The 27,186-nt window shown below is 40.7% G+C and overlaps 1 long non-coding RNA gene across 1 annotated transcript; it reads right to left on the reverse strand.

The window, feature by feature from the left end:
- On the reverse strand, nucleotides 1–27,186 carry LOC141579827 (uncharacterized). The gene is made up of 7 exons (XR_012511839.1): nucleotides 27,052–27,186; nucleotides 25,956–26,080; nucleotides 25,130–25,240; nucleotides 15,553–15,648; nucleotides 10,543–10,683; nucleotides 7,450–7,623; nucleotides 1–646 (listed from the first exon to the last, which is right to left on the reverse strand). It is a non-coding gene; the product is annotated as an uncharacterized LOC141579827 (long non-coding RNA).

A 27,186-nucleotide genomic window follows, 5' to 3' on the forward strand; every position in this document is an offset into this window, starting at 1 on the left:
CCAGCAGTTCAGTTTGTATTCTTTCCCCTCTTCCACCTCCCAAATTTGTCATCCACACTGCAGGAAAATAATTGTTGTGGAAGGCAAATTCCACACCAATACTGCTTAGTTTAATAATCATGTAATGACTTGCTTTGCCACAGGATCATGTCCAAATACCTTGAAGAACCATGTAAGGCAGTCTTCCTCTGTGTGCTTCTGCAACTCTCCAGCTTCACCACTTGCCCTTCTGTCATTTCTAAATCATCAGTGCACACAACATGGACAGAATGTGCACAGTCACGTGCCATATGCACCAACCATCCCAAACTGTTTGCAGTGCAGAGAGGAAGGATTCCAGGTGGCTTCACTCCCCTCTATCTGTGGTGTTCACATTGCCTTGTCAAACACCTGCCCATCTTTTAAGAGTCAGTTCAAGTGTACCTATTCTTAAAGAACATTCCAAACACTTGCCCTCTCCCCACCACTTCCAAGAGCTCCTCATTTCTTCCTCTGCACTGCCTCTGAGCCTTGTAGTACGCCTATTATAATACCCATGCCAGAGATCATCTCTGCCTCCTCCTCAGTGCTCCTTCATGGTCAAGTTATTTGATTCATCTCCTGAGCTTCCTGGGCCAGGCATTATGCTTGGCATGTTAATCAGTATCTGGAAAAGAACAAAACAACCAAATTCAGTGTACTTATTATCTAGTAGAGGGCTTCATTCAATAACATACTTTTGACTGATATTTGAAAAATTGAAAGATCTCCTTGAAGGTTAGTGTTAGGAAGAAGGGATATTGTATTTATGCTGTTAATAGATATCAGTTGAATGGCCAAAATATTTTGTCAATGAGCTAGTGTTAACTGAACATTTACTGTGTTCAGAGTTCTGGATGTGGCCAATTGCAGGGGATGCTTGAAATAGCTTTTGGACATTTCTGAAATGACTCTGGCTTTATCATTTCACTGGGTCAAAATGTTAAATGGTCAGCACAGGTTCTCAGCTTCCAGGCAGTTTAGAACATAGTGCCTGAATGTTTTTTCACCCACTACCCTCTTAAAGGATTTTGAAACACTGTGTCCTTTCCTCATCCATTTAAAAAGATAATATGTAAAAATTTTATCTTGACTTTAAATCATTATAAAAGATGGTGCTTCTTACATTATAAATATTGATTTACAAAAACCACTCTTTTTAATGTACACAATGGAAGCTAAATTAAATACCAAAGTGATTTTGTATCTACCGTGTCATCCATATAAAAAAAAAAAAACACATTATAAACAAACTCTTCTAGAAAAGCCAGGAATTTTACATAGTTGTTTCCCTTGCAGAACTCATTTCATTCCTCTTCTCCTATAAAACTTAATCCCCATATAACATTCTTGTGTTTGATATATTTTCTTGATTACAAGTGCATTCTTAGCTCACTCTCATCCATGTACATCCATCTCTTGGCTCAGGACACCTGCTGGACATTGGTTGAACATCAATTTCACCTTTTCTGTCTCTTACTTCAAGAGACAGAAAAGGTCCTCACAAAATTGGGAAGGAGGAAAAAGAAAAGTAGAAAAGGAAATCAGTGCAGGACCTGAGTTTTGGTGAGGGAGCTAAAAAGGGGAAAACACTGTTTTACTGGGACACACACAGGGAGATCAGTTGGGATTGAAGGAGATCCAATGAGGGTGAGAGGAGTGCACAGCAGATGCCTGGCTGACAGAACTGAAAGAAACCAGCACAAAATATCCCTGTAATCAATCCCCAGACCTTGACTTGAGCTGCTGATGCTGAGCTAGGAATGTCTGCTGAAGCTGAGGGAGAGGGCTGAGGCTGATGGCACAGACTGAGTCTCATGGGGTTGGAGTGTGTTGTTTTCTGTGATTGGTAGTGTCTACAGAACAGAACTGCCTGGGACCTGAATTCAAAAAGCAACATTGCTGACGCACATGGTGTGGATTATCTAGGTATCTCATGGACATATTCACTATCTCTGCAGGTCCAGGACCAAATTTGGCATTTTTGCAATAGAAGAGAAGCACGGCTCTATCAGAACCATCATAATTTTGGTCTGAGGGACCCAGGGGAAGTTCGGGTTGAAATCAGAATCCATGGCCAAAGAACCTGCATATTTCATAGGCACAACTGTGATTTTTATTGGGTCCAAGGCAGAGGGTGTGGATATGCTCTGTGGTTGTCTTGGCGTTCCCATGCCACAAGGAAGAGAGAGCCAAGAGCAGAGATCTGGGTGCACAGAAGTGGAAGTTGAAGCCTTTCCATCAGCCTTGTCTACCACATGCAAATGTAACAATAGGGATGGCACTGACCTGGTACTTCACTGAGGACCCAGCTGGGGGACTGAAGGATCATTACAGCAGGCCCTAGTGCATGACATCTTTAGATTTGTTTCCACTGGTGTTTCTGTGTAGAATTTGGACATTCCCATGGCAATAGAAAGGACAAAGGAACTGTTATGAGTGTGTATTGGAAACATTCCAACACCACATACCACAGCCTGCACCCCAGAAATGGTTTGGAAGTCTCAATTCCTATAAAAGGAGAAGACCTAGCCACTCTCCAATCTGTGATAAACACCTAATCAAAATGAGGCTCTGTTAAACAACAAAAGTAGATTGTGTTCACCACAACAAAAACCACATTGGCAATCATAGAAATAACAGGCAATGCACTCACAAGAATGACATGGCACCACACCATACCAAAAACAGATCTCACAGCAATATCATGGAAATGTGCGCAGCCAACATAGGAAATCTTCCACTTAAAAAAAGCCCTTCAAGTCTACAACAGATAACTGACAATCTTTAACCCATAAAGATAGAGAGCTATAATAAAATGAAAAAGAAGAACCATTCCCAGACCCAACCTCCAAAAAACTTGGAAACTGAACAAAAAATAAATTAAAAAAAGGAAGCATGTGAACACCCTTATCTACAGAACAGACTGAAATAAAAATTAGATTATGACTACTTCTTAAAAAAAAAGTTTTAGTTTTCTAAAATGTCTGAATTTTCAAAGCCACATTTTATATTCTCCACCACCTTTTTCTTGTCAATGAGCCTGAGTAAGGTGTTCACTCAGTGACCAAGAAGATCTCAGGTGTTGTCAGTAGGACCTAAAGCAAGCCTCCTCCTACTTGCTTCATCAAAAGAAAATCGACCTATAGTTCCTGCCACTGAGCCAAGAAAACAGGCAGTGAAAAGACATTCAGTGTTGTTAATCATCAGAGAAATGCAAATTAAAAACACAGTGAGATATTACCTCGTGTCTACCAGGATGGCTATCATCAAAAAGACCACAAAACCACAAACATTCAGCAACAATGTGGAGAAAATTGAACCCATATATACTGTTGGTGTATAGTTTATACAGAGACTAGTGTGTGAGAGCTGAGTCCTGGAGGCCTGTGATTTATCCAGGAGGTCAAGTCATTGCAGGCAGCATGTGCTGCTTGAAGCCAGTTTTCAGCCCTGGCTGTCCATGCGCATCAGTCTCCTCAGGAGCTGAGTCCCCCAAAATCACACACCCCCACCCAGAGATTCTGATATAATTGGCCCAGGCATCCAGATTTGAAAAGCTTCCCACTTGATTCAATGTGTAGTCACATTGAGAGACACTGTGAGCAACTAGTTCACTCTGGGTTTAGTCAGTATAGTTTATACACCCAAACTAGGAAAAGAAGGAACAATAGAAATGCAAACTATTACAACCACTATGGAAAACAGGACGGTGGCTTCTCAAAAAACTAAAAATAGAACTAATATATGATCTAGCAATTCCACTTCTGGGTATACATCCAAAGAAAATGAAAACATTAACCTAAAAATATATATGAACCCCAATGTTCATGGTAACCTTATTTACAATTGCCAAGATACGGAAGCAAACTAAGTGTCCATCAACAGATGACTGGATAAAGAAGTTGTGGTATATGTAAAATGGAATATTACTGAGCCATAAAAAAGAATGAAATGTTGCCATCTGCAACAATATAGAGGACTTGGGGAGTATTATGCTGAGTGAAATAAGTCAGACAGAAAAAACAAATACTGTAGAATATCACTTATATATGAACTCTGAAAAAGAAAACTAGTGAACATAACAAAAACAACAACAACAACAACAACAAACAGACTCACATGTATGGAGAACAAACTAATGGGTTTCCATGGAGACAGGGAAGAGGGGAGGGCAAGACTGGGATAGGGAATTAAGAGGTACAAACTACTACTTATACAATAAACAAGCTACAAGGATATGTTATACAGCACAGGGAATATAGCTGATATCTTATAATAACTATAAATGGAGTATAACCTTTAAAAACTGCAACCTGGAACTTATATAATATTGTACATCAACCCTACCTCAATTAGAAAAACGTCGAAGACCAGTTTGCCCCATGTGACCCAGGTCCCTCCAGTTTTGCCTCCTTTTCCTATCTGTAGGGCTCAGTGTCATCATCTGTTAAATAAGGTACTCAGGCTAGAAGGCCAGCTCTACTTCAAGAATCCTGTAAATCTATTGAAAGCAAACTAAATGATCAAATGAGAAAACTCAACCCCAGCATGAGCAATCCTTACTGCTGGCAGAAGTTCCATCTCCACCATGATGAAATGAGGACTAGATAGTGCACACTTGTTCCTTGCTTTCATGGACAGGAAGACACAGCTGATGTTATGTGAGATTTAAGAAGTAGGGAGAACAAGCCACATACTGCACTAAACTTAATACTCTCATCTGCCTTTGCTTTCCCTTCCTTGCACATTTATTGGAAGTGAGATGTGTTTAATTAAGGTTATATACCAATAAAAACCAAATTATTATTTGCTTTTACCCATCAAATTTGTCTATATAGAAAATGTTTTCCAATAATAAAAATAGCATTTATTAATCATAAAATTTCAAATAATTTTAAAACACAAAGAGTAGAAAGTAAGAGTTATCCATCTCTTGCCCAGATATATTTTATTTCCTTTAAGGAGTTTAACACATATCATACAATACCTTTTCTTATATATATATATACATAAAGTATATTTTAAATAAAATGAAATAATACAATGTGTAAACTTTACAACTTGCTTTTTCATTTGACAATTTATACTGTAGACATCTTTTCATTTGAATTTACATTGCTTTACCTCATTCTTTTTAAAGGCTGAATAGTATTCTACTGTCCAGATGAAATAAGCTGTATTAAGCCCTCCCTACTGAGCCTGGTCCTCTCCTCCCTACGGTGCAGGCCCCTGCATCTGTGAAGGGGAGATGTGGTCTTGGGGGAAGAGCAGAATGTGCAGACAGAGGTGAGCAGGCAGGGAAGCAGGGCCAGCTGACTGCCACTTTCTGCCCCTCCCCTCTGGCTTTCAGCAACACTTCCTTCATCCTACAGTTACATGAACTGCCTTTTTCTCCTTTCAAGTTTCAAAATTACCTGCACTCAAAGAATTTTGGAGAAACATTACATGAGCATTTTCTGATTGTTCATTTCAGATTCCTCCTTCTCTCTGACAACAACACATCTGTCACTAATCTAAATACTCATGAAGCAAGACCAGTGAACTCACAGAAAGCAAGAGGGGAAGGAACCCCTTGATCTTTCAGTCAACATGGAGGGTTAAAATTGTCCAACTTAAAAATACAGCTGGGCAGATAAGAATAAGAGATACTAGAATATTTAAATCAAATACTTCTGGCTAACTGAGTTATATTGCCAAGCATTTAAGTCACCCTCACTCCAAGAAAAATATTTTACAGGAATCTGGCCCTTAACAAATCCTATAAAACAGAAGTCAAATAGGACTATCTGCAGACTGGTGGTAAGGGTCTATTATTCTCAGAATGCTGGGCCTTTAATTTCAGAATGAAATCCAAGCATGTTACCCAAGCAGCTTATACCTTATATAGCAGATGGTGGACATCAATGGGACAGTTCTGTGTTACTTTGTCAACAACATCTGAGATGGATTGCATAAAATCCGGGTTGGTGAACAGAATTTTGTACAGATATAAAAGAAACAATACACATTTCTCTCAACAACTTTTTTAAAATGTAACTTTAACAAATACAGAATTCACTATGCCTTTTAAACCATCACATTGGAATGAATGTGTCAAATTAATCCAAGTGACTCTGTGCATGGAGTGATGGTGACATGTCCCTTCAAGAAATGAAATGTGTGGGTTTAGAGAGGGAAAATAAATCAAACAGTAACAAAGACAGACCAGCCCTGCCTTAGAATACACAGTGACTCAAACTTTATATGAGATTGTAAAAAGCATGTGCTCAGTGTATGTGACATGTAATGAAAAATATTGTAGATAATGAGCATGTGATGTATAGACACTAATGTCATGAAAAAGTTAGCCAGATTATAAGAAAAAACCTAGTCAGTGACTCACACTGTAAATCTGAACTAGAAGACTGGGAATGGGGAATGGTGGTGGCTTCTAGGTGAAACAATCAATATGGTAATAACCATGTTATTAACTAAAAAATCTTACATTCAATTCCATAAGTGAAATAAGCTAAAGTATAAGTAATTCAATTACAAAATTCTTAAAAATGCTTTAAAAATCATGAAAAGTGTCAATGTGCTCTAGGGAAGAAGAAGGCGCCATGCAGCTGTTCACTGGACTTTGCTGGTTTATGTGTATTTTAACTGAAGACTATCACGAGCGAATGAGTGCCGTGATATCAGGTACTGTCAGACATACATTGTGTGCCATTTCCCTGAACAGTCATACACATCGAAGAACAGGCAGTGGTTTGTATTTACCTATTAAATGTAAACTGAATGAGGCAGAAAAATATACCAAAATACAAATAAAGTCCATTTTACTTAAACCTTAAAATATTGCCTCTTAGTTACTGCTTTTACAAACGCAGTAATAATTCTTTGTGACTACTTGCTAAACTGATGATATCTTTAATTCTTCTTTCCAAGGCTGTCCTCAGACAGAAGTTTTATCTAACTTGCAGCAGGGAACACAGCAGGACCAGCTGTACTGGGTTAAATGTTGGACTGAGGACGGATCGTCATGTGTGATGGGAAGGTTATATGTACGCTATCGTACTCTTATACAGAGGCAAATTCCAATCAGTCCTCGAGATAAACTAGTTTTCATATCAGTAGGAGATGAATTTCAAATCCATTCTCTTCTATTGCTCTTAAAGCTTCTTCCTAACTGCTCTTGGTTTAACCAACCATTAACTGTTTAACAGATAGCCAGACCCAAAGAGAAGCACGATGAAACACCCAGTCAAGTGCGTGGACCATGCAGGAGCCAGAGCAGCCACTGAAGCTGTAGCCTACACTCCCAAGGTCCTCCCTGAAAGGTGGCCACCTCACTCGGGAGCCCCACGGGTAGCCACTCTTGCACACACGAGGTGACAGCATTGCTCCACACACGTCATTCTCTGCACACTCAGAAAACAAATGTCTTACCGCTGGGTGAAAGAAAATTTCAGGGCCTGGGAAACTTTCCTAGCCAACATCGATAATGATTTTCTTCTGGCTTATGGCATTGTTCCCTGTTTGCTGTTTGATCCACTTCCGCTGATCCACGTCATACTTGGCAAACTTCTTGACTATATTGGGACAAATGTGACAGTACTTCTCCTGCAGATGCACACACAGAGATGTCACCAGGCATTAGCGACCACCCAGTCTGCCCTCCAGCAAACACCCAGTAACTCCAGCACCACAAACCCCCGACATCAGTCCTGCCCAAGGCCACAACTCCAAGGGATACTTACTGGGCTCAGTGATGTCTAACAGCTATGCTCTGGCCATGTACTCTGCTTTCTTTCCAGCTCTGCTATTAGTCCCAGCCTCACTGTGTCACATGTTGCTGCCTACTATCTGAGATGATGTCTGACGGTGCCTATCAAGTCCCTAGTCTCCATCTCCTCTCTTCTTACTCCTTGTATGCCCCCACGTGGCACCTGCCCAGGCACTCGCTGCCACCCACTGGGACAAGCAGACCCGCATCGCAGCCCAACCCAGATCTGAAGGCAGCAGATCTGGCCCTGTGGTCACCACATCCGATTGGCAGGTGGTTAACCTGCTCTGCGGTCTGACACAGCACACTCAGTGGCTACATGACAGAGAGTTAGTGAGTGCCTAGGCACGTGGGATGCACAAGTGAATAAAACACACACAGACCCCTGCCCACTGGCCCATACACTAGCTGAGAGTCAGAGTAACAAGTGACAGTGATAAATAAGTAAATGGCACAGCACTTTATAAGGTGCTGGGACCATGAACCAAAGGAAAGCCCGACTTTGACAGGATGGATCTGCCACACATTGGGGCATGAGAACCCACTCAGTGCCAGCCCCAGCCTGTGCTGTGCAAAGTGTTTCCTCAGCTGGTGATGCCTGACTGGGGGTCTCTGGGTTGATCATCTGTCCTTAGAGCTAACCTCACAAGAACAGCAGTTGGCCCCTGGGTACCGGATTCTGAAAGTCAGCTTCCTGTGGGCCAGGTGGGCTTTGTTCAATGCCTGCACTTTGTCAGGCCCAAAGCTGGTGCTCAGGAGGACCTCTGAAGGCATTTTCATGATACTAAGTTCAAAATTTCTTAGAATCCCTGAAATGAAACCTAATACCATCCTTGGTATACTCTGCACAACTGTAAGACTGATGGGCCAGTCTTGCTACACACCCCTGTGCTCACTGATAACTGAGTGAGTGGGTCAGTCCATACAACTTCAAATCTACCAGGCTGAGGGCAGAAACAGTAAGTTGTCCTAAGACACCAGGTCAATGTCTCGCAGCAACTCAGAGGCTTAACTGAAGGCAGGAAGTGCCTCCACAGAGTTGATGGTGTGCAGTGTGTCAGCCCCAAGACCTGGACCACCACTGCCCCCACCAACAGAATCCACGCATCCACAGGCCCACTCCTGCCCACAGGGGCAACAAGACACAGGGTAACTCTGACCCACTCCCACAGAGGGAAGTGGGGCAAGAACTAACTGACAGCAGGGTTGGGGTGGCTGACCTGCAGGGAACACAAGGAGCTCTTCCACTGCCTACCTTCATGGCTGAGTGATACATTGTCACTGCCCAAATGGGCCAAACCTGGTTCAGGGTCAGAGATGGACCCCAGAGAGCCAGTGAGGAAGGTAAAGCCCACCATGAGGACTAGGAGAGCAGCCTCTGTCACAGTCAGCATACTCAGGGCCCTGCTCACCTGCATGGCCACCCCGACAGTCAGGAGCCAGAGGCTGTGAGATATATTGGTAACAGGAATGGGGAGGTGAGGGAACTTGGGTCAACTATCCAAATTTATTTCCTTGAAGAAACACAAGGAAAGGACTAGGGGAAGTTCTAGGAAATATTTTAACATAAAAAGAAAGTCTTATGCTACTTCTGTAAACCTTCCCCCAGGGGGAAAGGATTGACTCCCATGGGCTGCCCAGGACCACACACCCAAGCTGTGAAGTGACCCATCCCTGGAAACTCTAGTCCTGGGCACCCCCGGGCACCCAGCCACCCTACTCACAGGGGCCCTGACTCGCACCTGTGCACCCTGTCCTAAAAATACCTCTCCATCCACCAAGAGTGTCATGCAAAATGTGGGACTCCCCCCAGGCACTAGCTTTCCTTCAACCATCTTGTTACTGGGTGCAAAAGTGGGAGGGAAGGGGGGAGGCTAACCTCCCTTAAACTCCCCTGCAGCTCAGAAACTATGTGTTCAAGGTCACATGTCACTTCCATGCTTAAATTTTTCTCCAAAAACAAAATCTTTGATCTTTATATAATAATTATCCTTGTATTACTAAGAATCTCTTCATTTTGACTAAAACAAAACAAAAACAAAACAGTAATTTGTCCTGATTTTGCAACCTGAAGAGAAAATTGCTTTGAAAGGGGTCTGTCAACTGCTACCTTCATAGTGACACAAAGACCAAACCGATGGATCAGTCAAGTGGGCATTTTAAATAAGGACCAATGAGCCATTTTCCTCCAAATCTTACTGATTTAATTTTAGAGCTTCCTGTAACTCCTCCAGCATGGTAACAGAGTCTAGAAAACACAGGTGGACTCTGTTCAATGATTCACCCTAGAACAGCATCACTCTGAATGGTAATTCTCAGGGTACAGAACCACACACAGCAAGAGCTGGAAATGAGTTTGAATTCTGGCTGACTGCACAGGATTCCTCACAGTCACTGCTGCTGCTGTCTGCTCCTTACTCGGGAAATGAAGCCTGGAGGGAGAGGTGCAAGACACATTGGCTAATTGAAGGTTCTGTCTAATCAGGCTCCAATTAAATGACATCGTACTAGGCAGGATGCTCAATACCAGTTATCAAGCTGCTCTCATTTACAGCTGGAGAACTCCACAAGCATCCATGTTCAGAGAAGAGGCTAAGCTTTCAGCCCCTTAATTCAAGTGGTAAACAGATGGAGACCCACATTCATGGGGAGGGAGGGAAGGCACAGTGGGAGCAGGGGTGGTGGCCACAAGGGGAAGTGTGCAAACACTATTTCTCTCTCACCACCAAACTGGCCCATTTCCCATCTGTTTTTACCTTAATGGCCTTTGCGGTCTCCAGTGGTTGCTCAGGAGGGATTCCCACCTCCCTCTCCCTTGGCAGCTGTTGAATTAAATTCATATCTCTACCTGCAATAGGGATGTGTTTGATGCAGCTTCCAATTACCTAACCTTCCACCTGGGGAGACAGAGAGGCAAAACACCATGTGAGTAACTCCAGGAGGAAAGCCCTCCCTGGACTGTAAGTTAGACTCCTGCCCCCACCTGCCCTGGCAATGCAAGCATTTACTGAATCTCCGCTCTGTGCAAAGCTCAGGACTGGGGGAGGGGGAATAAAATGACCATGCATGCAATTCCATTAGGAGAACCTGAGATGCTCTGTAAGCAAACAAAGTGGCCTTTCCATTAGAAATGTGAAGAGAAAACCACAGAAGGCAGTTAATTTCCAAAATGCTGCTGTCTGTCCGAATAATGGGTCATTTTATTGTTCCTCTAACAAAAAGGAAAAAGTTTTAACTATTAATTTTATAAACATTTTTATTGAGTTATAGGCATTTTACAATGTTTTGTCAAATTCCAGTGTAGAGCACAATTTTTCAGTTATACATGAACATATATATATTCATTGTCACTTTTTTTTTGCTGTTTAACTATTAATTTTTAAACCAACTACAAATTGGCTTGCATTTAAAAATCAACCACCTGGTTAGCATGCAGGACTTAGGGTGTGACAACCTGGACTCAGATCCTGGTTCCACATCTGTGGGCAGAGTAACCATGGCCACATCTGTTAACACATATGTTTCAACCTTGGCACCTTCACCCATCATATGCGGTGAGTGGGTGCACAGAAGAGACCCAGTGACAGGCAGCAGGTCAAGTACACAGCATGGTTTAGGCATGCATTAAAGACTCAATAACCGATCTGCTCACTCTAGTAAGAGCTGCACTTGGTAGGAAGGAACAGTCTGGCAGGTTCCCCTCAACCCTATGCTATGTGGGGAGTTTGGATCCGCTCACCCAGCTGCCCTCCCGGACCAGTGACCAGGCTGTCAGCCGTCACCAGCAGGAGAAGGCCAGGAGCTGTTGTGTGGTCCCAGGTCCTCACCAGCCCCCTGGGGTGCCACTCAACATGCAGGCCACAGGCTGGGAAGGTCCAGCTCATGCTGGTGGGAGTAGCTGTGCAGAGTGGACAATGTCCCCACCTGCACCAGGTAGAGGAGGCACTCTGAGCTCCCTGATGGCACTGGTTGCTTGTCACACACTCATGGAGACAGAAGGCTGGAGCAAATCCTCATCCATCTGACAGATGGATCAGTTCCACTATGTACAAGCACAGTTACCACTGAAGTTACAAGAACAGGTGACTGAATTCCTCTTATGTCTTCTGAGGTGCCCAACTTCTAGAAGTGAGAGAGTGTGTAACCTTTCTCAGGAGCCCAAGCCAATTGTAAAATATTTAAGATCAAGATAAAAGATATGTACACATTATTAAAATAAAAAAGTCATAAGAACAGTAGCTCTCGCAAACAGAAACTATTCACAATTTCTATACTCAATACATTACATATAACATTTTCTAAAATTAATTCAACCCATGTTGAGTATCAGCTTCATCACAGATTAAATATATTAAAACAACCCACAGCCAATGGTAGGAAAACAAGTAAGTGAGTTGTGCTACACCCACATGATGGGCTGTCAGGTAGTTACTAAATATCTTTCCACAGAGTATTTAACCATAAAGATACATCAGGGATAAGTCAATATGCAAAATACAACCTCAGGAGCACATTGTACAATTAGAACATGAAATCAGATGGAGGGTATCCCAACTGTGCTTAAAATGTGTATCGTGTGTCTAAGAAAAAGAGCTCAGTAGACTATACCAAAAAAGTGTGGCACAGTCCTCTGGGCAGGTTTGTGGGTCATTCTATTTTCTTCTTTACATTTCTCCATTTTACCTAAATTTTGTACAGTAAATGAAATTTTTATAAATAGGGGGAAAAACTGCATTAAGAAACAGAGAAAAATTTGAACAACAACTTTCTCTGTGGGCCTGCACGTAGTGTGAAACTTGTTTCAGATGCACAGGGGAGGCCAGGAAGCAGACCCACAGGCACAGACCCTGACCTTGGCCTGCACTGACCTCTGAGGACGTGACCTCAGAGAGGAGCCAGGCAGGACCACACAGCAAGTGGCACCTAAACACCTCACACCCAGGAGGGGGCAGTGTTCCGAGACTGGATGAAGGGGCTGCGAGCACAGAGCATGCTCTGCAGGCCTCCTGCCTCTCCTCACCCCCGGGCAAAGGGGACACTGGCAGGGTGCAATGACAGAGGGGAAAGATTTGGCTTTTTCCTCCTGACTGTAGACACATCAGCCTCCCCCTGCAGTGATTTCTGAACTTTGAGGTATTAAAGCACCAGCATTAGTACATCATCTCTGCAACGTCCTGAAATAAAACAGTGACTATTTTTTAAATGAAATAAATGAATTGTTTTTTTAAAAAAAACTAGTTTGCATTTTTTAAATTTGTCTTAGTTGATTTACAAAATTCTGTTAGTTTCCAGTGTATAGCATAGTGATTCATTTATTGCATTTTTAAAAGGAGCATAGCACATACACACACAAACCTATATTTGCACAAAAGATTCTTGTAATACACAAAATAACAAACATTAGTATCAGGGGTTGCCTCCAAGAAGGGACGTGGAGGAGGAAAGGCAGGTCTGAATTCCCAATGTAACCCCCTCCAGATAGCTTCAATTAATTAAAAAAAATCTTTAAATAATTCATTTAACTAGTCCATTGTACCAAATATATATGCATATGTATATGTATATATATATATATATATATATATATATATATAGTCTCTTGAAGCCTGAATTAGAAATCACTTCTGTAATATTTTGAAAATTAAAACCAAAAAGTGACATTGCAGAGCATCCTGCAAGTCAAGGGGAACAATCTCTCCTTCTTGGCTCTTAAAAAATTTTTAAAAAGCAAGAAACAAATCCTCTCCAGAGGATTGTCACAGAACACAAAATCATCCTCCAAATGTTCATGTGCTGCACCCACTGATATCCAGATTACAGTTCAGAATGAAAGTCAGGAAAACCCTCCTGGCAAAGTGACACTGGGGCCAAGCAGAGCCAGGGACATCAGACGACTGCTGACACCAGACTGCACAAATCTGCTACTGCAAATTTCCAACTGCCAGTGCCACAGACACTAGGCATCTTCCACTTTCTCACACAACTGTGTTTAAAGGCTCTTGTTACCTTTGCTAAGTACAGGTATGTCTTCAAAAGTGGTGCTTTAATTAACAGAAGGTTTTTTTTTCTTTCACTGCTTCCTTCACCTCAAATCAGGTTAGGCCCACAGACAGAGCAGAACTCGCTGCCCTGCTGACCATTGGGATAGCGTGAGTGACCCCATCCTTGCTGTCAATGATGATTCCTGTTAATGTGTGTTCACCAACTTGTCATGATGTCCAGTACACAGCTAAGACCAGCACTGCCTTCACAAATACCACAGAGACCATCAGCATGGGGACTTTCTCAAGTGTTCCACAAGCATATCTTCAGGTTGGAGCAATAGGCCCTTTCTTTCTTACTGAGTCTGAATGACCTTTCCCTTCCCTACCTTCCATCTTCCTCCCAAATCCAAATTCCAAAGTGGACAACTAACATGTAAATTCTGTGCACTTAATCTGGAGGAGTCAACTTCTCAGTAAGATAAATCAAAGCTTTGCAAAGAAAAGCCAGAGAGAAAGGAATTTTATTGTGGAATCAGGAGGTTTTAATTTCTAATCCACTGGTTCCCAGTGTGGGTCCACAGATGGATTGCAATAAGACTACTTGTGGGGACTTTAGAAAGACAAAATACTGGGCCTGGCACCCAGAAATTCTCATCTGGCCGAACCAGGATAGTGGTTCTCAACCAGGTGCAATTTTGCCCCCAAGGAGCACCTGGCAATATCTGGTGACATTTCTCGCTGTCACACTTGAGGGAGGGGAGGCTGGTGGTGGTGCTTCCCCTGGTGGGTCAAGACCAGAGATGCTGCTAGACATCCCACAACACACAGCTCAGTACCCTCCACTCCCCTGAGGACTGCCCGATCTAAAATTTTGAGGCTGGAAACCCGTGGTCTGATATAAATTCTGAGGATGTGTATTTTGGAAAAAACACTTTTGAGGAGACCTTGCTGCATAGATCACTTTGAGAACCACTGGGCCAGTGTTTCCTGAAGTGTCTCCTAGTCCATGGAACAGAAACAGCTTAGGGGTTGGGGAATATTTCTGGTTAAATTTGGAAGTGGTGGAATAAACAGAGTTTTCTAATGTAGGCATTTTCAGAGTCTTTAAGACATCACTGTCTACTGAGAATCACCACACAGAGGACACAGCATGTGGAATCTTCCAAGTTAATCATCTATGCAACTCCTCCTCTTTTTTCCTACAAGGGAATAGAATATGCAGGAAGCATTTTGGAAAACAATTTTATCATTTATTCCCCCAAATTTCAGTCAATTCCCTTATATAGAGGCAGATACATTACACCTAAAAACAACAAAACCCCCCATGAAGAACAAGCAGCTTCAGGGGAAGTTCTGCAAACTCATGGAACCACAGGAGCTCAGATCCACAAAGGGAAACCCTTGAAAGACATTTATTTTGTTTCATTTTGTTTTGTTTTAACAGATTCTATAGTGTATTTTCTTTTTTATGATCAGAAGTAAAAATAAGCCAAAGAACCACACCTACATCTTGATCTTGTCTTCCTGAAGATACTTTAGATTTTAATGAATGTAAACAGACAAAAGCTGGACAAACTCTACACCAGCAGTAAAAACATAAATCACAGAAATTGCTCTGTACAGTGTTTGAGCTCGGACCTGAATGGGATGAGTTCATGTGCACTTGAGTGCATGGGAAATGAAACCACACCACACAATCTTACAGAGGCCTCTAGAATCACCATTTCTTCCACATTAGACAACTAAGGTCACTTGGGAATCATGAAAGTCACTTGTCCTTACCTGAACTGCAAAGTAGAGTCCTGGTACATTAAATAATTTGAACATAATTTCTGCAAGATATTCTCTATTTTCTGGTGTATTCAGAGGAGGTTCTGTCTGTAAGGAAATATTCACTATATTTAGTGTTCACCCAAATTTCATGTAATTACATCAGAACGGCAATAAGTTAATCTAAAAGCATGTTCATTAAGATGCTGTACAACTCCTTAATTTGACAGACAGAGTACACCCAGAGTGATTGATTAAACACATTTTGGCTGTGAGGTTTAAAATCTTTGAGAGAGCAAAGCCTCTCTAAACACTTCTGCTCTTACTAATCCACCCCAAAACAAGAACAAGCTACAGAAAAAGAAACTCCACCTCAGATAACAGAACACCCAAACTCCGTGAATCTGAAGAGACGTGCACTGAGCTGCCAAGGGCAATAACAGCCCCACTGAGACCAGATGAGTGAGGACATGGAAAGAGAACACCAGTGACTTCAGATACCAGGCAATATCCAGTTCTCCAGAGAAGAGCAAAAGCAGAGAGCCCTTGCTTGGATTCAGAGTAGTCTGAGCAGCACAGCTGCAGGAGCCTCGCTCCCCAGGCCCCTCCCCTCAGAGCACAGGCGGCAAGGTGAGAAGTTACACCTCCACCATCTGCTGTGAGAAAGACAAGCCTGGGACAGAAGCTGCTTCAGCCAGACACTGCCCACCACCCAGCCTAAACCCAACACACAGCCAGTTCAGAAAGATCTCCCCTCACTCAAAGATGAGGAAAGAACACAAGAAGACTAGCCAAACATCAAATAAAAACACTCATAGAAAAAGAGAGGGGAGAGAGAAAAATAGGAAAAAACAAATGGCAGATAAAAAACATGTACCCAGAAAAATATAAAAATAAAGCAGATGAAAATCATGACATAGATATCCGAGTTTTTTGAAATGTCTATTTAAAATAATAACTATTATCTAATAGGAGGAAATTAACAGGATTACATAAAGATAAAAATAAATAAACCTCCTTTTTGTCATTCAGCAATATGTTGAACATTTTTCCATGTTAATAAATATGGATTTACATCACATATTTAAGCTAGGGAAAAAAAGAGTGAGAAAAGGAGAAAATAAAAAACAAAGAAAGGAAAAAAAATCTAGGCCTTTTGGCAAAAAAATAAATAAATAAAAATCCACATTACCCTTTGTTATATACTGAGCTGTGTGTCCCAAAACTCTTATGCTGAAGCTGCAACACTCAGGTGACTGTGTTTGGAGATGAAGCCCCTAGAGGGGTAATCCAGGATCAGTGAGGTCACAGGACAGCACTAACATCTCTGCAGGATAAGGCAGAGGGATCAGGGAGCTCTCTCTCACTCACACACAGAGGAAGAGCCACACAAGGACCTGGTGAGAAGGAGGCCATCTACAAGCCAGGAAGAGAGATCTCACCATAAACCAACAATGATGGCACCTTGATCTCAGACCTAAAGCCCCCAGAGCTGTGAGAAAACAACTGTCTGTTGTTGAAGCCACTCAGCCTATGGTGTTTTGTTAGGCTTATTGAGTAGAGCAACATACTCTTAAAGCAGGAAAAGGGCAGCCTGTCTTGGCCATTGGCACAGCTGCATGCAGGACACTGGGACACACAGGGCCACATTTACAGAGTTTTCTGGCAGGAAAATATGACCCCAGAATTCTATATCTGGCCACACTGCCAATCAAGTCTGTTGCAAAAACAAAATATCTTTAAACATACAACAACTTGAGAGAATTTGGTTTCTATGAACCCTTCATGAATTAACCATCAGACAATAAGCTTTAGCCAAATAATAAGAATGCATAAAGTACAGCCAAAGACTTACAGTGAGCAAGTAGTCCATTTAAGATGTAGGGATAAATGCTTTTCTTTTCTGGGAGAATCTATAGCTATAGAACAGAATGTAAATATTATAAATTAAAACAACAGGAGTAGTATCAAGTTGACAGGCACAGATGGAAAGGAGGAAAATATAAAGACCCTGATGCCCTTGTGTCATGGAATCAAAAGATATTGTTTTCTTGGTAGAGCAACAGAGACACCACTAAACATAAATTCACAAACATAAATATCAGAGTAAGTACACTAACATAAACAATCAAAAGCAGGTGATAGAAGAAAGGAGGAGGAGGTAAGAAATGTGGCCATGTACCAACGTGGTCACTAAGCACAGTTGGAAGTAATCATCCCTAAACAAATACAGGTAAATATCTTATACAAAAGTACAGTTATGTTAAAATATGTTTTACCAATTATCAGAACGAATATGCACCCAATAGAAACCAAAGAGAAAGCCAAGCCTGAGTTTTAAAATATCCATACATAAATAAAACACACTAAAACCAGAAAGCACAGCACCAGAAAAGCAGCTGTGACCACACACACCTGCCACACAGCCCAGGCCATTTCAGCACGGGCAACGGGAGAGCTCCAACTCCAATCAGCCCAGCTACACCCCACCCTCGATTTTACCAAGTTTGGAAAGTGATTTCCTCTCTCCATGCATAATTAGCACTGACTTCACAGGAGTCTAAACAAAGTGCTCATGGCAGCACCTGGCATGGGGAACGTACTCAGTGAAAGTGCATTATTATCACTAAAATCATCAGCATGTACCAGTGAGAAACTCACCTACTGAAGAGAAAGTCTCTGAACAAAGACTATGAGACAAAATCAAATTCCATTGTCAAGCCAAGGGACATCTAAAACAAGGTGCCTCAGAGAGGTGCACAGTTGTCACAGCTTCCAAGATCAGAAACAACATAACTGCACATAACAAGGAACTGATTACACAGATTAGGTCACATCCATAAAATGTAACACTTTGCAGCAATTAAAAAGGATGGGCAGTGTGTCTGCAGATATAAAACAATATCTACTATAAATTTGCTACATGAAAATAGGCCTCTCCATACATACACATTCTTAAATATACTTCTGTATCTACAACATTTTTTTTAAAAAGCAAGGTGTATGAGGGAGAGAAATGAGGAGCTGTTTATGGGCACAAAGTTTTGATCTTGCAAGATGGAAAAGTTCTAGAGTTCTGTTACACCACAATATCAATGTAGGTAATGTTACCAAATGATATATTTAAAACTGTGTTTAGTGGGTAAATTTCATATATTTCAAATTATAATTTCTAAAATTTTTAAAGTAAAAATCAAAATGTACCATAGTATGTCAATTTTGTTACCATTTTATGAAGCAAGTTTATGTATAATCCATGTGCCTGCACAAAATTATTGCTGGTTAAGCACCAGTAAAGTTGGTTTCCTCCAGGAAGGGGATCTGGAAGGCAACACAGAAGTGGGAAGGAGACACTCTTGCACTGGAAATCCTACTGCACCTTTTGAATTCTGTGCTGTGTGTATGCTAACTCTTCAAGCAAATAATCAAATCTGGCTATCAACTAGCTGGGGGCTTTAGTTTATACTCCTGTCTGATACAAAGCTCAAACATCATGCCCCAAGTAAGTTTTAATTACTCTGATTAGAATCAATACACTCCCTGAATGGGAGAGAGAAAGCAATCTTAAGACATAGACAAGAAATAATAAAGTCATCAAAAGCAGATTGTAAGTAAGTGATCTAAACTTTATTCAACAACACATTACTTATTTTAATGTGCCTACCTCAAGGGGCTGAGATCAAATTAGTTAATACCTTAATGTTCCCAGTACACATTTAGCACTGTGTTAGTGATTACTATATCAGATTTTTTTTTTAGTTTTCTTTCATTTAAAGCACATGAAGAATAGCTGTGGATTCCAATATTTAGGTTACAATATATCTCCTTATGGCACCTCCTATCAACCTGAAAAACAGGCGTAATAACTACCTACCCCACAATTGTCTGTGGGATTAAATAAGTGAGTTAATTCATGCAAATGCTTGGTGGGGAGAGGGCTGGGCCTTTAGCAAGTGCTGAATATATCAACAATCAACTGTAATATCAAGAATATATCTCAGGCCAGAAGAAATTGAATGTGTTAATTCCAGAGACCTAGAGTCTTCTCTTACCTTGAAGAGGAATCCAAGCACCTTAATAAGTTAATTTTATAAACATAACATTTAAACTGATTAGAGGGGGGAATAGGATGAAGAGAGGAAGGCTAGAAAGGTATGCAAAGTGGGAGCATAGTCATGCAATGTTTCCTTCCTGCCTGGTTTAAAAAAAAATGTGAGCCTATAGAAGGCATTCCAACAAGAAGTAGATTAACCCTGGCTCTGGATTCTTCCTGGGTTTAATTTCAGTGTCAAGTGATGTTCCAAATAAATCCCAGATGAATGAAAAATATATATAAACATCAAAGGAAAGTAGGTTTACTTACATAAAAATTTACAATTATAGATGTTCAAAAACATAACCTACAAAAAATCAAGTGAGAAAAAGTATCTGCTTATGACAAAAAATTCTTATCTGTTATATGAAAGAGTTCACACCATAAACAGATTGTGGCCATACATACAACAGAATATTATTCAGCCCTAAAAAAGGAAGGAAATTCTGACACATGCTACAATGTGGCTGAACCCTGAAGACCTTATACCAAGTGAAATAAGCCAGTCATGAAAGGACTAATACTGGATGTTTCCACTTATATGAGGACCCAGAATAGTTACAGTCATAGAGACAGAGGGGGGATGGTGGGGGCTAGGGCTGGGAGAGGGGGAAAGAGAGTTATTCTTTAATGTGGACAGAGTTTCAGTTTGGAAGATGAAGAAGTTCCTGAGATGGATGGTGGTGATGGTTGCACAACAATGTCAATGTACTCAACTCACCAAACTGTACATTCAGAAATGGTTAAAATGATAAATTTTATGGTATGTGCATTTTATCACAAAAGAAAAATTTAAGTAGAATAAAGTTCAAAGAAATCATAGCAACAATAAAAGCAATAAAACACTGATATGTACAAAACCCAGGACATGAATAGGCAATTCACAAAGGAGAAAATACAACTAACAAATACATGAAAAACTGTTTAAGATCAAAGGTATTCAAACTGCAAATTAAAAAGTCAAATAATCAAAAATGATATTAATCAATCCTAAGAGTTCAAATAATGTGGCTTCTTGTACATTGAAGATTTCAGTGTGAAATGGTATACCAGAGATTCAAAATTATTAACACATCTGGACCTCCAAATTATATATATATATAACTTTTATATTCTTAATATAAAAATTCTCTAAATATAGAAAAAATGTGCAAAGATTACTTTATGTTATGTCTTACAAAACCAAGAAACTGGAAACAAAAGTAAACATCTAAAAATAGTGGGGCTGCTAAACAGACAGGAAACAACCACTGGATACATGATTGCATGACCATTAAAGCGAGGATTATGAAAACCGTGCAAGAAAATGGGGGAGAGGGATGGAGGACACAATATTGAATGCAAATCATATAAAAACATGAGTGAAAAGATTAAGTATATCTATACTAAATGTTAATATTTATGATAATGGGATAGGAGTTGAAAAGCCCCACAAGCATCTTCCAAATTTTCTAAATCGCACTTATAGTTCTATAATAAGAAAAAATTTCATTACAAGAGTTGTGAAACCCTGAGTTACAGCCTGTGTGCGAAGGCCACAGAAACTCCCAATACAACTTCCTGGTTTATTTCTCCACAGGCGGAGAAGCTAACAGAAGAAAGACTTCACCCCAGGGCAGAAGCCACAGCACATCCTGGTGTGGCTTTTCCCTAGCCTGTTGGCTCTGTAACGTGGAAAACACTTTCCATATCCAACCACAGTTGTGAAGACAGCTGAATTCTTGATCTGCCACTGTCTTCATACCTGTAGTCACATCATTATGGCAGGCACTGCAATTTCCCTACCCAGTATCTATTCTGCCTTCTGCCTTAATGACAGACCACTGATCAATCACAGGCCCAGAAAACAGCATTTCCCAGACTTCCTGGTGTACAGGGATGGCTAAGTAAGTTCTGGCCAATAAGAAGCAAAAGTTATTGGATGTGTCTTCTGGGAAAGCTCCTTACAAGGTTGAAGGTAGACTCATGTAGTAGGCCCACTTCTGCTCTTAACCCCTTCTTTCCTGGAATATGGAGGTGATGACTGGAGCTGCAGCAGCTAACTTGTGATCTAAGGCAATCTTAGAATGGAAGCCATATGCTAAATATACTAGAGCACACAGATCCCTAATGACACCAGAAACCTGACCTACCAGCACTGCCCTCCCTGCTACAAATGACTTTAAGAAAAATAAAACCTTTAACTTGCTTAAATCACTGATTTTTACACTTTAGTACTTGCTGCCAAACAATTCACCATCTGTGAAGAACATTAAAATCTATACACTTCCATTAAGAGAAAGTTTATAATAAAATTAGGTTCTCCTGGTTCCTGAATCAAATTCAGCATTATTAAAGACACATTCTTCTGGGTTCTCAGAACCATAATCATAAATCTATGTTTTCCTCAATCCTCCTTTTCTCCTATGTTTACCACCAGTAATTGTTCCTTTAGAGGACTAATTTAAATAAAACCTTCCAAAAACCATTATTTATACATAACGAGATCTAAATTGGAGATATCAAGTTTTTCTTATTTTTTAAATACTGAAGTATATGATTAAAACTTCACATGAATGCAAGTTACATAAGCATTTTATTCATAATAATGGTAAAATATCATCAAATATTAATTCAAAAATGAATAATTAGTCAGTACTATAAAAATCAATCCATATTTCTGGATAAAGAAAGCAAGCTGAACACATGCAACTAATATTGCTCCAGTCCCAAACCTCTCCATAACTGCAGTAAAGAAATATTTTTAAAAACATAAATCCTCAAGGAAGGGCAAGTAGGAGTGGAGATGACAATATATTGAAAATGGGAAGAACACGGGCCAGCAGTAACAGACTCAGCAGTGCCAAGGATGTCCAGCTCCACACCGGCCAGTGCTAGTGTACAGGACAGAGCAGGTCTGAGCCACCCTCATGAACCAGGAAGGGAGTTACTGCGGTAAGCCAGGACAAGCCACATGTCATGGTGAATATTATGTCTCAGCTTGACTGGGCTAAGGGGTACCCCGAGAGCTGGTAAACCATTCTTTCTGGGTTGTGTCTGAGAGGGTGTCTCTGGAAGAGCTTAGCATGCAGCAGACTGAGTTTGGAGACCTGCCCTTGCCAATGTGGGTGGGCAGCACACAGGCTACTGAGGACTTGATTGGAACAAAAGGATGAAGGAAGGGTGATCCTCCATCCCTGAGCTGGGACACACATCTTTCCTGCTCTCAAGTGGATGGCAGAGCTCCTGGTTCCCAGCATCCTTGGGCAGCACTGCTGCTTGCTCTTTCTCTCCTGATTCATATTCAAAAAGGTTTGCAAATCTCCTCTACAGTTACAATTCAATTTCCCTTCAAGAGCACTGCAGTTCTTTAGAATATATGATTCTGTCTTGAACTCTGGGAAATTCAGTATTAGAGAAAAGAGTGTGGTTCCCATTTGCTATCTGTTTGGTCCACGTGACCAACATGAGTTGAGTCTCTGAAACTTCTTGAAAAACATGAGCCGTACTGAGCTCATTCCCACCATGGATGTGCAGATGTCTGTCATGGCAGTCAGAAGGGACAATTTCATAGGCTACTGAGGGAACTTTAATTTAAAACTTTTAGACTCTTTTACACCAAGAAGCCATTAGCTGATGTAGTGGTTCAGTAAATGTCTTCAATGAATTTCTGGACATGGCCACAAATCCCTGTACCTGCTTCACTCCCCTTCAATTATCCCATTAACTGATGAGGAAGGACATAAGCCTGAGATAAAACCACCCTTCTCATAACTTCCTCTGTCACATCATGCAGCAAACACACCTGCTAACTTCAAAGTACAATAAATGTAACACAATATTTTCTTATGTTTAATGTAATAAACAATTATTTTTGAACATTCACTTCAGATACTCATTTTTGGCAAAGGATTTAAGCTTTTCCATATTCATACCAAACACCTCCAGTTCGTTCCCAGCAATTGGTTTTATTGTACTGCGGTGTATATGCCAGCTAGAGCAGAAAAATTCCTGGTAGGAAAAATTTCCAGTGGGCTGTGTCCTGGTGATTGCATTTGCTCCACAGGCCTAAGACTCAGACTCCCTCTGAGCAGAGCGGGATGGGGCAGGCAGGGAGAGGAAGCTGGGCCCCAGGCCCATGCCTGGAGTCCTACCAACAGGTAGTTATGTGACGTATGAGAGAAGGGAACATGCCAAGCATGGCAGGTGGGAGTCTGTAATTTGTTTTGGCTGTAAAGACAAAGCCACTCAGACATACTGTCAGTTTCCTGGCTCCATGTATTTTACATAAACCATCATAGATACACAGGAGAGAAAATACACAGTGGCCTGTAAAACACAGTACTTGGATGTGGCAATTCCTAGTTGTGAAGATACAGCCAGGAAAAAGCTTAGAGCACTTTCAAGGACTTGATTTAATAGACACAAAATATATAGATTCCACTAACTACCATAACAGCCTTGTACTTAACATATTTTAAGCCAGATAATTCTAAAGAATATTCCATATTTAACATTAGGAAGAATTATATAATTGGATCAGGGACCATTTGACAATGCACTAGCATGGAAAAATGCAAAGCTAAATTATGTAGGTTTTAATGTGCAGCTTATGATACATGCAATTGCTCTCCTTAAAGTAAGTGTTTTATACATGTAATTAATTTTAACTTAAAAAGAACATAAAACAATGAAAACAGGCTCCACAACCAAGAGACACTTCTCTTCATTTCTCTGTATTGTTTTATTTCATCTGAACAAGATCAATTACATCCACAATATCAGGGCCCGTAACTCAGCTCAGTGTTAGAGTGAGATTTAACCTTGGCAAAACAGCACCTTGACTCAGCTCCCTCTGCTGTAAGAAGCAAAGGTCAGAGCCATCCAGTTATTTCAGGAGGACACCTAACTACACAGGTGGTTTCCTACCCAAACCCATTCCTCCCTCCTCATTCCTTGCTGCTGGAGGCCGGTTTAGGTACTTACCTCTTGGGGCCAGGTGATGAGATGTGGTCCCCTCACCAGCAACAGGAGAGAATCTTGACTCATCAAAATGTACCAAAGTAATTTTGTTCCCCTCTAGGGCCCACACTGGGAGCGGACAGACAGGGCAAATCTGCTAGGAAGGTTTCTGAGGAAGAGAGTCTTAATTCTAAAACTCTGAAAGTAAATACACCAAGAGTCAGTACAGGAACTCGGGCAGCCACCCTGGGGCCTGAGGGGAACCAGCACAAGAGGCCAAACAGGTGAATTAGGCTGGGTTCTCACCTCCATCTCTCAGCTGCTCAAGTAACCAGCCCTGAGTGGATTGACCCTGGCATCCTGTTTTGTGGGATAATAAGCCCTATTTGGTTTTGGACATTTTGGTTGAACCTTCTGTTATTTGCCCAAAAAGCACTCCAACTCATACAAAGAGCTTTAGTGGGAATTAAAAACTCCCCAGAGAAGAATATCCTGGGTTTAAAATCTAAGCAACCCAGAATCCACAGGGCTCTTCTCTCAGTCCCAGTTACTCACCATCAAAAAGTGATGGCCCTCAGGTTCAGCTCAGGGAAAATTAAAAATAACTTGTTCCATGAACCTCTCCATTAGATCTCAGTCTTCAATTATTCCATGTCTTATTGGCCACTAAAGGAAGGGAAAACAAACTATGTCAAGCTTCAGTCCATGTCAGTAAAAGCAACAGTTTTAAAAGCACTGGCCCAGAAGAGACTGAGTTATTAGAGAAAACAGGTCCTTTGCACTGGGTGAATGTTAATTTATGTAAAGAAATAACAGACACTTTACCAGAAATATTAAGTTATATTATCATTTATATTCTACTTCACATCTCTAAGTACAAAGTATCATCTTAACAGTGGAGTAACAGATGGAAAAGTACAGCTAATCTGCCATACCATTCCATTTGGAGTTTGGAGGTTTTTAGAACAAATACCTAGTTAAACAATTTTAGTGCTTCTTTTTAATTAATCAATCTACAGCTCTTCTACATCTGACAGGTTAGTGAGTCAACCTGCAATTTTCCGCAGAAGCAGGTCTTGCTCTCACATGAAGCCCAGCATTCCCAGAGTCAATCCTGCATTCCGGGGTTTTGTAAATTCACTTGATTCCCCACATGAAAAATACCTTGTTCAACTAACACAACACTGTAAATCAACTATACTTCAATTTTGAAAAATACCCCATACAAAACCAACAACAACAAAACCTCTTTTCCAGCACAAGAATAAAATACACAGCTCACAAGTACAATTGCTATGAAATCTACCATTTTCCATGATTCATCCTACTGCTCTGTTCTTGGTGATACACTTACAGAAGCAAATCCCGGTGGGGAGTTTACCTTTGTGGCATACGTGGGTTTATCTATGGCTTCATCCCCTATGAAAAAGTCCAGGTCATCAACTCCCCTCAGCACCCTCCTTTGGGCTTGGTCAACCACCTTTGCTGACTCTCTGATGGCAATACCTTCGGGAGAACAGCACAAAGATTTCTGTCAGCATCCATACTCATTTCAAGGATCAAGGAAGCATAATATAACCCCTGTGTATGTACAAGTAAATTTTCAATGCCAGGGTCTTATTAGGAGTTGAGTGTGTTCACAGAAAAGACGCTATCACAGAGCACATAAAGTAATACAGAAACCTTTCTTATGTTCTGGTATTATTTTTAGTGCGGCACAAAGGAGCCTAGCTGGTCTGCTTTTAATACTGACAAAAGATGAATTACTAAATTTTTCAGTTTCATCTGAAAAAACATCCCTCATGATAGTGAAGTGAAAAGCACATATCAATCGGTTCCAAATTTTAGAATACAATGTAGAAGGACACAAAATTAAAAATATAATGTGAAAGAAGAAAATAAACTGAAAAATGCTCATAGACTCTCAAGTCATTTTAATAAAACTGTGTCACACAGATTTAAAATATATTTTTATTCTTGTTACAAAATCACTAAAAGAAAAAACTGAGGTTGCTGACTAATATCTGACAAGAAAAATTCAATAATCAAACAACTGTATTATGTAAAAATATTAATGGCTTTATGATATATTATTTTAATAACAGTTTAACCACGATATTTAGGAATATACTTATAGTTAATAATCATATGAAACTTCACTGTAGAATTTAACATCTAATGAAATATGGAAAGCTTCATGAAGATTCAATTTTCCATTTAAATTCCTAACCCCTGGTCACACTTTGCTTTCCCATAAACTCATCTTCATCAAATTTATTCCAAAACAAATGAGTAAACATATACAACCATTTTTAAAAGTAGAGTATTTGTAGTTCCCAATTTATTAGAAATGAAGAATAACAGCAAAGCTAAGGGAATGAATTTTAACCCTTGCCCTCAGAAAGGCATCTTGAAATAATAGCTTGAAAAGGTAGGAAAAAAAAAAAGAGGTACAGGACAGAAATCACTTTGCTCACCTCCTCTTCTGACTCCATCTCACTGCCGCACTTGGTCCAGAAGCTTTCAACTTACAGAAGGTGGCACAAATCCAAAGCGCAGGATTTCTGTAGGACTAAGGCAGCAGGCGTGACGTGGACGTGCTGGGGGCGGAG

Source organism: Camelus bactrianus, chromosome 14 (assembly GCF_048773025.1).
Source record: "Camelus bactrianus isolate YW-2024 breed Bactrian camel chromosome 14, ASM4877302v1, whole genome shotgun sequence".
NCBI lineage: Eukaryota > Metazoa > Chordata > Mammalia > Artiodactyla > Camelidae > Camelus > Camelus bactrianus.